A 16,060-nucleotide genomic window follows, 5' to 3' on the forward strand; every position below is an offset into this window, starting at 1 on the left:
TTTTACAGTTAGGTTCGGTAAAACGCTATCAGCTGGATATGTGCGTCTGATCGGAAATAACCGGTATAGACCCCGTTGCTCACCATTCTGAGACGAAGGGTATATATATGTATATATATATTTTTTTTTTTTTTTTTTTTTATACCTCGTCGCTGTCTCCCGCGGTTGCGAGGTAGCGCAAGGAAACAGACGAAAGAAATGGCCCAACCCCCCCCCCCCCCCCCCATACACATATACATACACACGTCCACACACGCAAATATACATACCTACACAGCTTTCCATGGTTTACCCCGGACGCTTCACATGCCTTGATTCAATCCACCGACAGCACGTCAACCCCTGTATACCACATCGCTCCAATTCACTCTATTCCTTGCCCTCCTTTCACCCTCCTGCATGTTCAGGCCCCGATCACACAAAATCCTTTTCACTCCATCTTTCCACCTCCAATTTGGTCTCCCTCTTCTCCTCGTTCCCTCCACCTCCGACACATATATCCTCTTGGTCAATCTTTCCTCACTCATTCTCTCCATGTGCCCAAACCATTTCAAAACACCCTCTTCTGCTCTCTCAACCACGCTCTTTTTATTTCCACACATCTCTCTTACCCTTACGTTACTTTACTCGATCAAACCACCTCACACCACACATTGTCCTCAAACATCTCATTTCCAGCACATCCATCCTCCTGCGCACAACTGTATCCATAGTCCACGCCTCGCAACCATACAACATTGTTGGAACCACTATTCCTTCAAACATACCCATTTTTGCTTTCCGAGATAATGTTCTCGACTTCCACACATTTTTCAAGGCTCCCAAAATTTTCGCCCCCTCCCCCACCCTATGATCCACTTCCGCTTCCATGGTTCCATCCGCTGACAGATCCACTCCCAGATATCTAAAACACTTCACTTCCTCCAGTTTTTCTCCATTCAAACTCACCTCCCAATTGACTTGACCCTCAACCCTACTGTACCTAATAACCTTGCTCTTATTCACATTTACTCTTAACTTTCTTCTTCCACACACTTTACCAAACTCAGTCACCAGCTTCTGCAGTTTCTCCCATGAATCCACCACCAGCGCTGTATCATCAGCGAACAACAACTGACTCACTTCCCAAGCTCTCTCATCCCCAACAGACTTCATACTTGCCCCTCTTTCCAAGACTCTTGCATTTACCTCCCTAACAACCCCATCCATAAACAAATTAAACAACCATGGAGACATCACACACCCCTGCCGCAAACCTACATTCACTGAGAACCAATCACTTTCCTCTCTTCCTACACGTACACATGCCTTACATCCTCGATAAAAACTTTTCACTGCTTCTAACAACTTGCCTCCCACACCATATATTCTTAATACCTTCCACAGAGCATCTCTATCAACTCTATCATATGCCTTCTCCAGATCCATAAATGCTACATACAAATCCATTTGCTTTTCTAAGTATTTCTCACATACATTCTTCAAAGCAAACACCTGATCGACACATCCTCAACCACTTCTGAAACCACACTGCTCTTCCCCAATCTGATGCTCTGTACATGCCTTCACCCTCTCAATCCATACCCTCCCATATAATTTACCAGGAATACTCAACAAACTTATACCTCTGTAATTTGAGCACTCACTCTTATCCCCTTTGCCTTTGTACAATGGCACTATGCACGCATTCCGCCAATCCTCAGGCACCTCACCATGAGTCATACATACATTAAATAATCTTACCAACCAGTCAACAATACAGTCACCCCCTTTTTTAATAAATTCCACTGCAATACCATTCAAACCTGCTGCCTTGCCGGCTTTCATCTTCCGCAAAGCTTTTACTACCTCTTCTCTGTTTACCAAATCATTTTCCCTAACCCTCTCACTTTGCACACCACCTCGACCCAAACACCCTATATCTGCCACTCTGTCATCAGACACATTTAACAAACCTTCAAAATACTCATTCCATCTCCTTCTCACATCACCACTACTTGTTATCACCTCCCCATTTACGCTCTTCAATGAAGTTCCCATTTGCTCCCTTGTCTTACGCACCCTATTTACCTCCTTCCAGAACATCTTTTTATTCTCCCTAAAATTTACTGATAGTCTCTCACCCCAACTCTCATTTGCCCTTTTTTTCACCTCTTGCACCTTTCTCTTGACCTCCTGTCTCTTTCTTTTATACTTCTCCCACTCAATTGCATTTTTTCCCTGCAAAAATCGTCCAAATGCCTCTCTCTTCTCTTTCACTAATACTTTTACTTCTTCATCCCACCACTCACTACCCTTTCTAAACAGCCCACCTCCCACTCTTCTCATGCCACAAGCATCTTTTGCGCAATCCATCACTGATTCCCTAAATACATCCCTAAATACATATATATATATATATATATATATATATATATATATATATATATATATATATATATATATATATATATATATATATATATATATATATATATATATATATATATATTATCCCTGGGGATAGGGGATTAAGAATACTTCCCACGTATTCCCTGCATGTCGTAGAAGGCGACTAAAAGGGGAGGTAGCGGGGGGCTGGAAACCTCCCCTCTCGTTTTTTTTTTTTTTTAATTTTCCAAAAGAAGGAACAGAGGGGGCCAGGTGAGGATATTCCAAAAAAGGCCCAGTCCTCTGTTCTTAACGCTACTTCGCTAATGCGGGAGATGGCGAATAGTTTAAAAGGAAAGAAATATATATATATATATATATATATATATATATATATATATATATATATATATATATATATATATATATATATATATATATATATTTATATATATATATATATATATTTTTTTTTTTTTTATACTTTGTCGCTGTCTCCCGCGTTTGCGAGGTAGCGCAAGGAAACAGACGAAAGAAATGGCCCAACCCCCCCCCATACACATGTATATACATACGTCCACACACGCAATTATACATACCTACACAGCATTCCATGGCTTACCCCAGACGCTTCACATGCCTTGATTCAATCCACTGACAGCACGTCAACCCCGGTATACCACATCGCTCCAATTCACTCTATTCCTTGCCCTCCTTTCACCCTCCTGCATGTTCAGGCCCCGATCACACAAAATCTTTTTCACTCCATCTTTCCACCTTCAATTTCGTCTCCCTCTTCTCCTTGTTCCCTCCACCTCCGACACATATATCCTCTTGGTCAATCTTTCCTCACTCATCCTCTCCATGTGCCCAAACCACTTCAAAACACCCTCTTTTGCTCAACCACGCTCTTTTTATTTCCACACATCTCTCTTACCCTTACGTTACTCACTCGATCAAACCACCTCACACCACACATTGTCCTCAAACATCTCATTTCCAGCACATCCATCCTCCTGCGCACAACTCTATCCATAGCCCACGCCTCGCAACCATACAACATTGTTGGAACCACTATTCCTTCAAACTTACCCATTTTTGCTTTCCGAGATAATGTTCTCGACTTCCACACATTCTTCAAGGCCCCCAGAATTTTCGCCCCCTCCCCCACCCTATGATCCACTTCCGCTTCCATGGTTCCATCCGCTGCCAGATCCACTCCCAGATATCTAAAACACTTCACTTCCTCCAGTTTTTCTCCATTCAAACTCACCTCCCAATTGACTTGACCCTCAACCCTACTGTACCTAATAACCTTGCTCTTATTCACATTTACTCTTAACTTTCTTCTTCCACACACTTTACCAAACTCAGTCACCAGCTTCTGCAGTTTCTCACATGAATCAGCCACCAGCACTGTACCATCAGTGAACAACAACTGACTCACTTCCCAAGCTCTCTCATCCCCAACAGACTTCATACTTGCCCCTCTTTCCAAGACTCTTGCATTTACCTCCCTAACAACCCCATCCATAAACAAATTAAACAACCATGGAGACATCACACACCCCTGCCGCAAACCTACATTCACTGAGAACCAATCAGTTTCCTCTCTTCCTACACGTACACATGCCTTACATCCTCGATAAAAACTTTTCACTGCTTCTAACAACTTTCCTCCCACACCATATATTCTTAATACCTTCCACAGAGCATCTCTATCAACTCTATCATATGCCTTCTCAAGATCCATAAATGCTACATACAAATCCATTTGTATATATATATATATATATATATATATATATATATATATATATATATATATATATATATATATATATATATATATATATATATATATATATATATATATATATATATATATATATATATTTATTTTGCTTTTTCGCTGTCTCCGCGTTAGCATGGTAGCGCAAGGAAACAGACGAAAAAATGGCCAAACCCGCCCACATACACATGTATATACATACACGTCCACACACGCAAATATACATACCTATACATCTCAATGTACACATATATATACACAGAGAGACATATACATATATACACATATACATAATTCATACTGTCTGCCTTTATTTGTTCCCATCACCACCTCGCTACACATGGAATAACAACCACCTCCCCCTCATGTGTGCGAGGTAGCGCTAGGAAAAGACACCAAAGGCCACATTCGTTGACAATCACTCTAGCTGTCATGTAATAATGCATCGAAACCACAGCTCCCTTTCCGCATCCAGGCCCCACACACTTTCCATGGTTTACCCCAGACGCTTCACATGACCTGATTCAATCCATTGACAGCACGTCGACCCCGGTATACCACATCGTTCCAATTCACTCTATTCCTTGCACGCCTTTCACTCTCCTGCATGTTCAGGCACCAATCACTCAAAATCTTTTACACTCCATTTTTCCCCCTCCAATTTGGTCTCCCGCTTTTCCTCGTTCCCTCCACCTATGATACATATATCCTCTTGGTCAATCTTTCCTCACTCATTCTCTCCATGTGACCAAACCACTTCAAAACATCCTCTTCTGCTCTCTCAACCACACTCTTTTTATTTCCACACATCTCTCTTACCCTTACATTACTTACTCGATCAAACCAACACACACCACATATTGTCCTCAAACATCTCATTTCCAGCACATCCACCCTCCTGCGCACAACTCTATCCAAAGCTCACGCCTCTCAATCATACAACATTGTTGGAACCACTATTCCTTCAAACATACCCATTTTTGCTTTCCGAGATAATGTTCTCGACTTCCACACATTCTTCAACGCTCCCAGAACTTTGGCTTCCTCCCCCACCCTATGATTCACTTCCGCTTCCATGTTTCCATCCGCTGCCAGATCCACTCCCAGATATCTAAAACACTTTACTTCCTCTAGTTTCTCTCCATTCAAACTTACCTTCCAATTGACTTGACCCTCAATCCTACTGTACCTAAAAACCTTGCCCTTATTCACATTTACTCTTAACTTTCTTCTTTCACACACTTTACCAAACTCAGTCACCAGCTTCTGCAGTTTCTTACATGAATGAGCCACCAGCGCTGAATCATCACGCTAACAGCAAATGATTCACTTCCCAAGCTCTCTCATCCCCAACAGACTTCATACTTGCCCCTCTTTCCAAAACTCTTGCATTCACCTCCCTAACAATCCCATCCATAAAAAAATTAAACAACCATCGATACATCACACACCCCTGCCGCAAACTTACATTCACTGAGAACCAATCACTTTCCTCTCTTCCTACACGTACACATGCCTTACATCCTCGATAAAAACTTTCCACTGCTTCTAACAACTTGCCTCCCACACCATTTATTCTTAAAACCTTCCACAGAGCATCTCTATCAACTCTATCATATGCCTTCTCCAGATCCATAAATGCTAAATACAAATCAATTTGTTTTCTAAGTATTTCTCACATACATTCTTCAAAGCAAACACCTGATCGACACATCCTCTACCACTTCTGAAACCACACTACTCTTCCCCAATCTGATGCTCTGTACATGCCTTCACCGTCTCAATCAATGCCCTCCCATATAATTTACCAGGAATACTCAGCAAACTTACACCTCTGTAATTTGAGCACTCACTCTTATCCCAATTGCTTTTGCACAATGGCACTATGCAAGCATTCCGCCAATCCTCAGGCACCTCACCATGAATCATACATACACTAGATAACTTTACCAACCAGTCAACAATACAGTCACCCCCTTTTTTAATAAATTCCACTGCAATACCATCCAAACCTGCTGCCTTGCCGGCTTTCACCTTCCGTAAAGCTTTTACTACCTCTTCTCTATTTAACAAATCATTTTCCCTAACCCTCTCACTTTGCACACCACCTCGACCAAAACACCTTATATCTGCAAGTCTACCATCAAACACATTCAATAAACCTTCAAAATACTCACTCCTTCTCCTTCTCACATCACCATTACTTGTTATCACCTCCCCATTAGCCCCCTTCACTTGAAGTTCCCATTTGCTCCCTTGTCTTACGCACTTTATTTACCTCCTTCCAAAACACCTTTTTATTCTCCCTGAAATTTTATGATACTCTCTCACCCCAAATCCCATTGCCCTCTTTTCACCTCTTCCACCTTTCTCTTGACCTCCTGCCTCTTTCTTTTATACCTCTCCAACTTAATTGCATTTTTTCCCTGCAAAAATCGTCCAAATACCTCTCTCTTCTCTTTCACTAATAATCTTACTTCTTCATCCCACCACTCACTACCTTTTCTAATCAACCCACCTCCCACGCTTCTCATGCCGCAAGCATCTTTCACGCAAGCCATCACTGCTTCCCTAAATACATCCCATTCCTCCCCCACTCCCCTTACCTCCTTTGTTCTCACCTTTTTCCATTCTGTACTCAGTCTCTCCTGGTACTTACTCACAAAATTCTCCTTCCCAAGCTCACTTACTCTCACCACTCTCTTCACACCAATATTCTCTCTTCTTTTCTGAAAACCCCCACAAATCTTCACCTTCGCCTCCACAAGATAATGATCAGACATCCCTCCAGTTGCACCTCTCATCACATTAACATCCAAATTCTTTCTTTCGTGCGGTTATCAATCAACACGTAATCCAATAACGCTCTCTGGCCATCTCTCCTACTTACATACGTATACTTATGTATATCTCGCTTTTTAAATCAGGTATTCCCAATCACCAGTCCTTTTTCAACACTGAACACTCCATGTATACCAATTATTCCCTCAACTGCCACATTACTCACCTTTGCATTCAAATCACCCATCACTATAACCCGGTCTTGTGCATCAAAACCTCTAACACACTCATTCAGATGCTCCCAAAACACTTGCCTCTCATGATCTTTCTTCTCATGCCCAGGTGCATATGCACCAATAATCACCATTCTCTCTCCATCAGCTTTCAGTTTTACCCATATCAATCTAGAATTTACTTTCTTACACTCTATCACATACTCCCACAACTCCGGATTCAGTAGTGCTACTCCTTCCCTTGCTTTTGCCCTCTCACTATATATACATATATATATATATATATATATATATATATATATATATATATATATATATATATATATATATATATATATATATATATATATATATATATATATATATATATATATATATATATATATATATATATATATATATATATATATATATATATAGAATGGGAAACAGAAGAAGGAGTCACGCGGGGAGTGCTCATCCCCCTCGAAGGCTCAGAGTGGGGTGTCTAAATGTGTGTGGATGTAACCAAGATGTGAAAAAAGGAGAGATAGTTAGTATGTTTGAGGAAAGGAACCTGGATGTTTTGGCTCTGAGTGAAACGAAGCTCAAGGGTAAAGAGGAAGAGTGGTTTGGGAGTGTGTGGGGAGTAAAGTCAGGGGTTAGTGAGAGGACAAGAGCAAGGGAAGGAGTAGCATTACTCCTGAAACAGGAGTTGTGGGAGTATGTGATAGAATGTAAGAAAGTAAATTCTCGATTAATATGGGTAAAACTGAAAGTTGATGGAGAGAGGTGGGTGATTATTGGTGCATATGCACCCGGGCATGAGAAGAAAGATCATGAGAGGCAAGTGTTTTGGGAGCAGCTGAATGAGTGTGTTAGTGGTTTTGATGCACGAGACCGGGTTATAGTGATGGGTGATTTGAATGCAAAGGTGAGTAATGTGGCAGTTGAGGGAATAATTGGTATACATGGGGTGTTCAGTGTTGTAAATGGAAATGGTGAAGAGCTTGTAGATTTATGTGCTGAAAAAGGACTGATGATTGGGAATACCTGGTTTAAAAAGCGAGATATACATAAGTATACTTATGTAAGTAGGAGAGATGGCCAGAGAGCATTATTGGATTACGTGTTAATTGACAGGCGTGCGAAAGAGAGACTTTTGGATGTTAATGTGCTTAGAGGTGCAACTGGAGGGATGTCTGATCATTATCTTGTGGAGGCTAAGGTGAAGATTTGTATGGGTTCTCGGAAAAGAAGAGTGAATGTTGGGGTGAAGAGGGTGGTGAGAGTAAGTGAGCTTGGGAAGGAGACCTGTGTGAGGAAGTACCAGGAGAGACTGAGAACAGAATGGAAAAAGGTGAGAGCAATGGAAGTAAGGGGAGTGGGGGAGGAATGGGATGTATTTAGGGAATCAGTGATGGATTGCGCAAAAGATGCTTGTGGGTGAGAAGAGTGGGAGGTGGGTTGATTAGAAAGGGTAGTGAGTGGTGGGATGAAGAAGTAAGAGTATTAGTGAAAGAGAAGAGAGAGGCATTTGGACGATTTTTGCAGGGAAAAAATGCAATTGAGTGGGAGATGTATAAAAGAAAGAGACAGGAGGTCAAGAGAAAGGTGCAAGAGGTGAAAAAAAGGGCAAATGAGAGTTGGGGTGAGAGAGTATCATTAAATTTTAGGGAGAATAAAAAGATGTTCTGGAAGGAGGTAAATAAAGTGCGTAAGACAAGGGAGCAAATGGGAACTTCAGTGAAGGGCGCAAATGGGGAGGTGATAACAAGTAGTGGTGATGTGAGAAGGAGATGGAGTGAGTATTTTGAAGGTTTGTTGAATGTGTTTGATGATAGAGTGGCAGATATAGGGTGTTTTGGTCGAGGTGGTGTGCAAAGTGAGAGGGTTAGGGAAAATGATTTGTTAAACAGAGGAGAGGTAGTGAAAGCTTTGCGGAAGATGAAAGCCGGCAAGGCAGCAGGTTTGGATGGTATTCCAGTGGAATTCATTAAAAAAGGGGGTGACTGTATTGTTGACTGGTTGGTAAGGTTATTTAATGTATGTATGACTCATGGTGAGGTGCCTGAGGATTGGCGGAATGCGTGCATAGTGCCATTGTACAAAGGCAAAGGGGATAAGAGTGAGTGCTCAAATTACAGAGGTATAAGTTTGTTGAGTATTCCTGGTAAATTATATGGGAGGGTATTGATTGAGAGGGTGAAGGCATGTACAGAGCATCAGATTGGGGAAGAGCAGTGTGGTTTCAGAAGTGGTAGAGGATGTGTGGATCAGGTGTTTGCTTTGAAGAATGTATGTGAGAAATACTTAGAAAAGCAAATGGATTTGTATGTAGCATTTATGGATCTGGAGAAGGCATATGATAGAGTTGATAGAGATGCTCTGTGGAAGGTATTAAGAATATATGGTGTAGGAGGAAAGTTGTTAGAAGCAGTGAAAAGTTTTTATCGAGGATGTAAGACATGTGTACGTGTAGGAAGAGAGGAAAGTGATTGGTTCTCAGTGAATGTAGGTTTGCGGCAGGGGTGTGTGATGTCTCCATGGTTGTTTAATTTGTTTATGGATGGGGTTGTTAGGGAGGTAAATGCAAGAGTCTTGGAAAGAGGGGCAAGTATGAAGTCTGTTGGGGATGAGAGAGCTTGGGAAGTGAGTCAGTTGTTGTTCGCTGATGGTACAGCGCTGGTGGCTGATTCATGTGAGAAACTGCAGAAGCTGGTGACTGAGTTTGGTAAAGTGTGTGGAAGAAGAAAGTTAAGAGTAAATGTGAATAAGAGCAAGGTTATTAGGTACAGTAGGGTTGAGGGTCAAGTCAATTGGGAGGTGAGTTTGAATGGAGAAAAACTGGAGGAAGTGAAGTGTTTTAGATATCTGGGAGTGGATCTGGCAGCGGATGGAAACATGGAAGCGGAAGTGGATCATAGGGTGGGGGAGGGGGCGAAAATTCTGGGGGCCTTGAAGAATGTGTGGAAGTCGAGAACATTATCTCGGAAAGCAAAAATGGGTATGTTTGAAGGAATAGTGGTTCCAACAATGTTGTATGGTTGCGAGGCGTATGATAAAGAATGAAATATAAATAATATATATATATATATATATATATATATATATATATCTATATATATATATATATATATGTATATATTATCCCTGGGATAGGGGAGAAAGAATACTTCCCACGTATTCCCTGCTTGTCGTAGCAGGCGACTAAAAGAGAAGGGAACGGGGGGCTGGAGATCCTCCCCTCTCATTTGTTTTTTTTTTTTTTTCCAAAAGAAGAAACGGAGAAGGGTGCCAGGTGAGGATATTCCCTCAAAGGCACAGTTCTCTTTTCTTAACGCTACCTCGCTAATGCGGGAAATGGCGAATAGTATAAAAGAAAGAAAGAAAAAGATATATATATATATATATATATATATATATATATATATATATATATATATATATATATATATATATATATATATATATATATATATATATATATGTATATATATATATATATAAATATATATATATAAATATATATATATATATATATATATATATATATATATATATATATATATATATATATATATATATATATATATATATATATATATATATATATATATATATATATATATATATTTATATATATATATATATATATATATATATATATATATATATATATATATATATATATATATATATATATATATATATATATATATATATATATATATATATATATATATATATATATATATATATATATATATATATATATATATATATATATATATATATATATATATATATATATATATATATATATATATATATATATATATATATATATATATATATATATATATATATATATATTTTTTTTTTTTTTTTTGCTTTGTCGCTGTCTCCCGCGCTTGCGAGGTAGCGCAAGGAAACAGACGAAAGAAATGGCCCATCCCACCTCTATACACATGTATATACATACGTCCACACACGCAATTATACATACCTACACAGCTTTCCATGGTTCACCCCAGACGCTTCACATGCCCTGATTCAATCCACTGACAGCACGTCAACCCCGTTATACCAAATCGATCCAATTCACTCTATTCCTTGCCCTCCTTTCACCCTCCTGCATGTTCAGGCCTCGATCACAAAAAATCTTTTTCACTCCATCTTTCCACCTCCAATTTGGTCTCCCACTTCTCCTCGTTCCCTCCACCTCCAACACATATATCCTCTTGGTCAATCTTTCCTCACTCATTCTCTCCATGTGCCCAAACAATTTCAAAACACCCTCTTCTGCTCTCTCAACCACACTCTTTTTATTTCCACACATCTCTCTTACCCTTACGTTACTTACTCGATCAAACCACTTCACAACACACATTGTCCTCAAACATCTCATTTCCAGCACATCCATCCTCCTGCGCACAACTCTATCCATAGCCCACGCCTCGCAACCATACAACATTGTTGGAACCACTATTCCTTCAAACATACACATTTTTGCTTTCCGAAATAATATTCTCGACTTCCACACATTCTTCAAGACTCCCAGGATTTTCGCCCCCTCCGCCACCCTATGATCTACTTCCGCTTCCATGGTTCCATCCGCTGCCAGATCCACTTCCAGATATCTAAAACACTTTGCTTCCTCCAGTTTTTCTCCATTCAAACTTACCTCCCAATTGACTTGACCCTCAACCCTACTGTACCTAATTACCTTGCTCGTATTCACATTTACTCTTAACTTTCTTCTTTCACACACTTTACCAAACTCAGTCACCAGCTTCTGCAGTTTCTCACATGAATCAGCCACCAGCGCTGTATCATCAGCGAACAACAACTCACTCACTTCCCAAGCTCTCTCATCCCCAACAGACTTCATACTTGCCCCTCTTTCCAAAACACTTGCATTTACCTCCATAACAACCCCATCCATAAACAAATTAAACAACCATGGAGACATCACACACCCCTGCCGCAAACCTACATTCACTGAGAACCAATCACTTTCCTTTCTTCCTACACGTACACATGCCTTACATCCTCGATAAAAACTTTTCACTGCTTCTAACAACTTGCCTCCCACACCATATATTCTTAATACCTTAATACCTTAATATCATATGCCTTATCCAGATCCATAAATGCTACATACAAATCCATTTGCTTTTCTAAGTATTTCTCACATATATTCTTCAAAGCAAACACCTGATCCACACATCCTCTACCACTTCTGAAACCACACTGCTCTTCCCTAATCTGATGCTCTGTACATGCCTTCAAACTCTCAATCAATACCCTCCCATATTATTTACCAGGAACATTCAACAAACTTATACCTCTGTAAGTTGAGCACTCACTCTTATCCCCTTTCCCTTTGTACAATGGCACTATGCACGCATTCCGCCAATCCTAAGGCACCTCACCATGAGTCATACGTACATTAAATAACCTTACCAACCAGTCAATAATACAGTCACCCTCTTTTTTAATAAATTCCACTGCAATACCATCCAAACCTGCTGTCTTGCTTGCTTTCATCTTCTGCAAAGCTTTTACTACCTCTTCTCTGTTTACCAAATCATTTTCCCTAACCCTCTCACTTTGCACACCACCTCGACCAAAACACCCTATATCTGCCAATCTCTCATCAAACACATTCAACAAACCTTCAAAATACTCACTCCATCTCCTTCTCACATCACCACTACTTGTTATCACCTCCCCATTTGCGCCCTTCACTGAAGTTCCCATTTGCTCCCTTGTCTTACGCACTTTATTTACCCCATTCCAGAACATCTTTTTATTCTCCCTAAAATCTAATGATACTCTCGCACCCAAACTCTCATTTGCCTTCTTTTTCACCTCTTGCACCTTTCTCTTGACCTCCTGTCTCTTTCTTTTATACATCTCCCACTCAATTGCATTTTTTCCCTGCAAAAATCGTCCAAATGCCTCTCTCTTCTCTTTCACTAATAATCTTACTTCTTCATCCCACCACTCACTATCCTTTCTAATCAACCCACCTCCCACTCTTCTCATGCCACAAGCATCTTTTGCGCAAGACATCACTGTTTACCTAAATACATCCCATTCCTCCCCCACTCCCCTTACTTCCATTGCTCTCACATTTTTCCATTCTGTACTCAGTCTCTCCTGGTACTTCCTCACACAAGTCTCCTTCCCAAGCTCACTTACTCTTACCACCCTCTTCACCCCAACATTCACTCTTCTTTTCTTAAAAGCCATACAAATCTTCACCTTAGCCTCCACAAGATAATGATTAGACATCCCTCCAGTTGCACCTCTCAGCACATTAACATCCAAAAGTCTCTCTTTCGCGTGCCTGTCAATTAACACGTAATCAAATAACGCTCTCTGGCCATCTCTCCTACTTACATACGTATACTTATGTATATCTCGCTTTTTAAACCAGGTATTCCCAATCACCAGTCCTTTTTCAGCATATAAATCTACAAGCTCTTCACCATTTCCATTTACAACACTGAACACCCCATGTATACCAATTATTCCCTCAACTGCCACATTACTCACCTTTGCATTCAAATCACCCATCACTATAACCCGGTCTCGTGCATCAAAACCACTAACACACTCATTCAGCTGCTCCCAAAACACTTGCCACTCATGATATATATATATATATATATATATATATATATATATATATATATATATATAGGGTGGGGGAGGGGGCGAAAATTTTGGGAGCCTTGAAAAATGTGTGGAAGTCGAGAACATTATCTCGGAAAGCAAAAATGGGTATGTTTGAGGGAATAGTGGTTCCAACAATGTTGTATGGTTGCGAGGCGTGGGCTATGGATAGAGATGTGCGCAGGAGGATGGATGTGCTGGAAATGAGATGTTTGAGGACAATGTGTGGTGTGAGGTGGTTTGATCGAATAAGTAACGTAAGGGTAAGAGAGATGTGTGGAAATAAAAAGAGCGTGGTTGAAAGAGCAGAGGAGGGTGTTTTGAAATGGTTTGGGCACATGGAGAGAATGAGTGAGGAGAGATTGACCAAGAGGATATATGTGTCGGAGGTGGAGGGAACGAGGAGAAGAGGGAGACCAAATTGGAGGTGGAAAGATGGAGTGAAAAAGATTTTGTGTGATCGGGGCCTGAACATGCAGGAGGGTGAAAGGAGGGCAAGAAATAGAGTGAATTGGAGTCATGTGGTATACAGGGGTTGACGTGCTGTCAGTGGATTGAAGCAAGGCATGTGAAGCGTTTGGGGTAAACCATGGAAAGCTGTGTAGGTATGTATATTTGCGTGTGTGGACGTGTGTATGTACATGTGTATGGGGGGGGGGGGCCATTTCTTTCGTCTGTTTCATTGCGCTACCTCGCAAACGCGGGAGACAGCGACAAAGTATAAAAAAAAAAAAAAAAAAAAAAATATATATATATACATATATATATATATATATATATATATATATATATATATATATATATATATATATATATATATATATATATATATATATATATATATATATATATATATATATATATATATATATATATATATATATATATATATGTATATATATATATATATATATATTCATATATATATATATATATATATATATATATATATATATATATATATATATATATATTTATTTATTTATTTATATATATATATATTGGCAAGGATCACAATATTGCGCGTGATCAAGATATTCCTATGAGTCCACGGGGAAAATGAAACACGAAAAGTTCCCAAGTGCACTTTCGTGTAATAATCACATCATCAGGGGAGACACAAGAGAGAAATATAACAGTCAGTTGATATACATCGAAGAGACAAAGCTAGGACGCCATTTGGTAAAATGAAGCATGATAAGTTCCCTAGTGCACTTTCATGTAATAATCACATCATCAAGGGAGACACAAGAGAGAAATATAACAGTCAGTTTATATACATCGAAGAGACGAAGCTAGGACGCCATTTGGTAAATATTTGCCTGTCCAAGACAGACAACGAGTGTTCGCAAACTTATCATTTTACAAATCTTATCAACAATAAAGTTATCTAATTTGTACAGACCCTCACTAATATCAAGATTATAATCCTTTTTGCATCTAATAGTAGAAGATTCAATGATATATCTCGTGGTGACAGAGTTAGAGTTAACAACTGAGATGGCATTACTCCAGTCAATAAAATGATCATAGTCTTTAACGTGATTAAACAGGGTATTTGATTCTTGTCCCGTTCTTATACTATATTCATGTTGCTTAAGTGTAACAGAAAGATACTTACCAGTCTGCCCAACATAAAATCTATCACAATTTCCACGTGGCACTTTATAGATGCATCCAAGAGAATTTTCTGGTGAATTCCTGATTAAGATATTCTTTATAGTATTATTGTTGCTGAAGGCAACATTTACATTAAAGGATTTAAGCATCATAGGAGGTAAAGTGAAATTATTAATAAAGGGAGAACTAACAGATTCTTGGTGTCAATGGGAGGTTTGGGCTCAACTCTATAAAATGATTTCTTTGCTAACTTAAGAGATTTGTCAATGAAAAATCTAGGGTACTTTAACTTAGATCCAATAGAATATATCTTTTCAAACTCATCATCAATAAACTCTGGACTGCAAATACGTAATGCCCTAAGGAATATAGATTGAAAACATGATAATTTAACTGTCATGTTGATATGAGTAATAATGGATATTGAACATACTTTGTAGGTTTTCTGTATATGCTAAATTTAAATTTGTTTCCTTGCCTATGGATCATGCAATCTGAAAATGGTAATATACCATTCTTTTCATTTTCTACTGTAAATTTCCTGGAAGGTACTAAATTGTTAAGTAAGGGGAGAAATATTTGTAAAGTTTCATTTGTT

This window comes from Panulirus ornatus, chromosome 18 (assembly GCF_036320965.1).
Source record: "Panulirus ornatus isolate Po-2019 chromosome 18, ASM3632096v1, whole genome shotgun sequence".
NCBI lineage: Eukaryota > Metazoa > Arthropoda > Malacostraca > Decapoda > Palinuridae > Panulirus > Panulirus ornatus.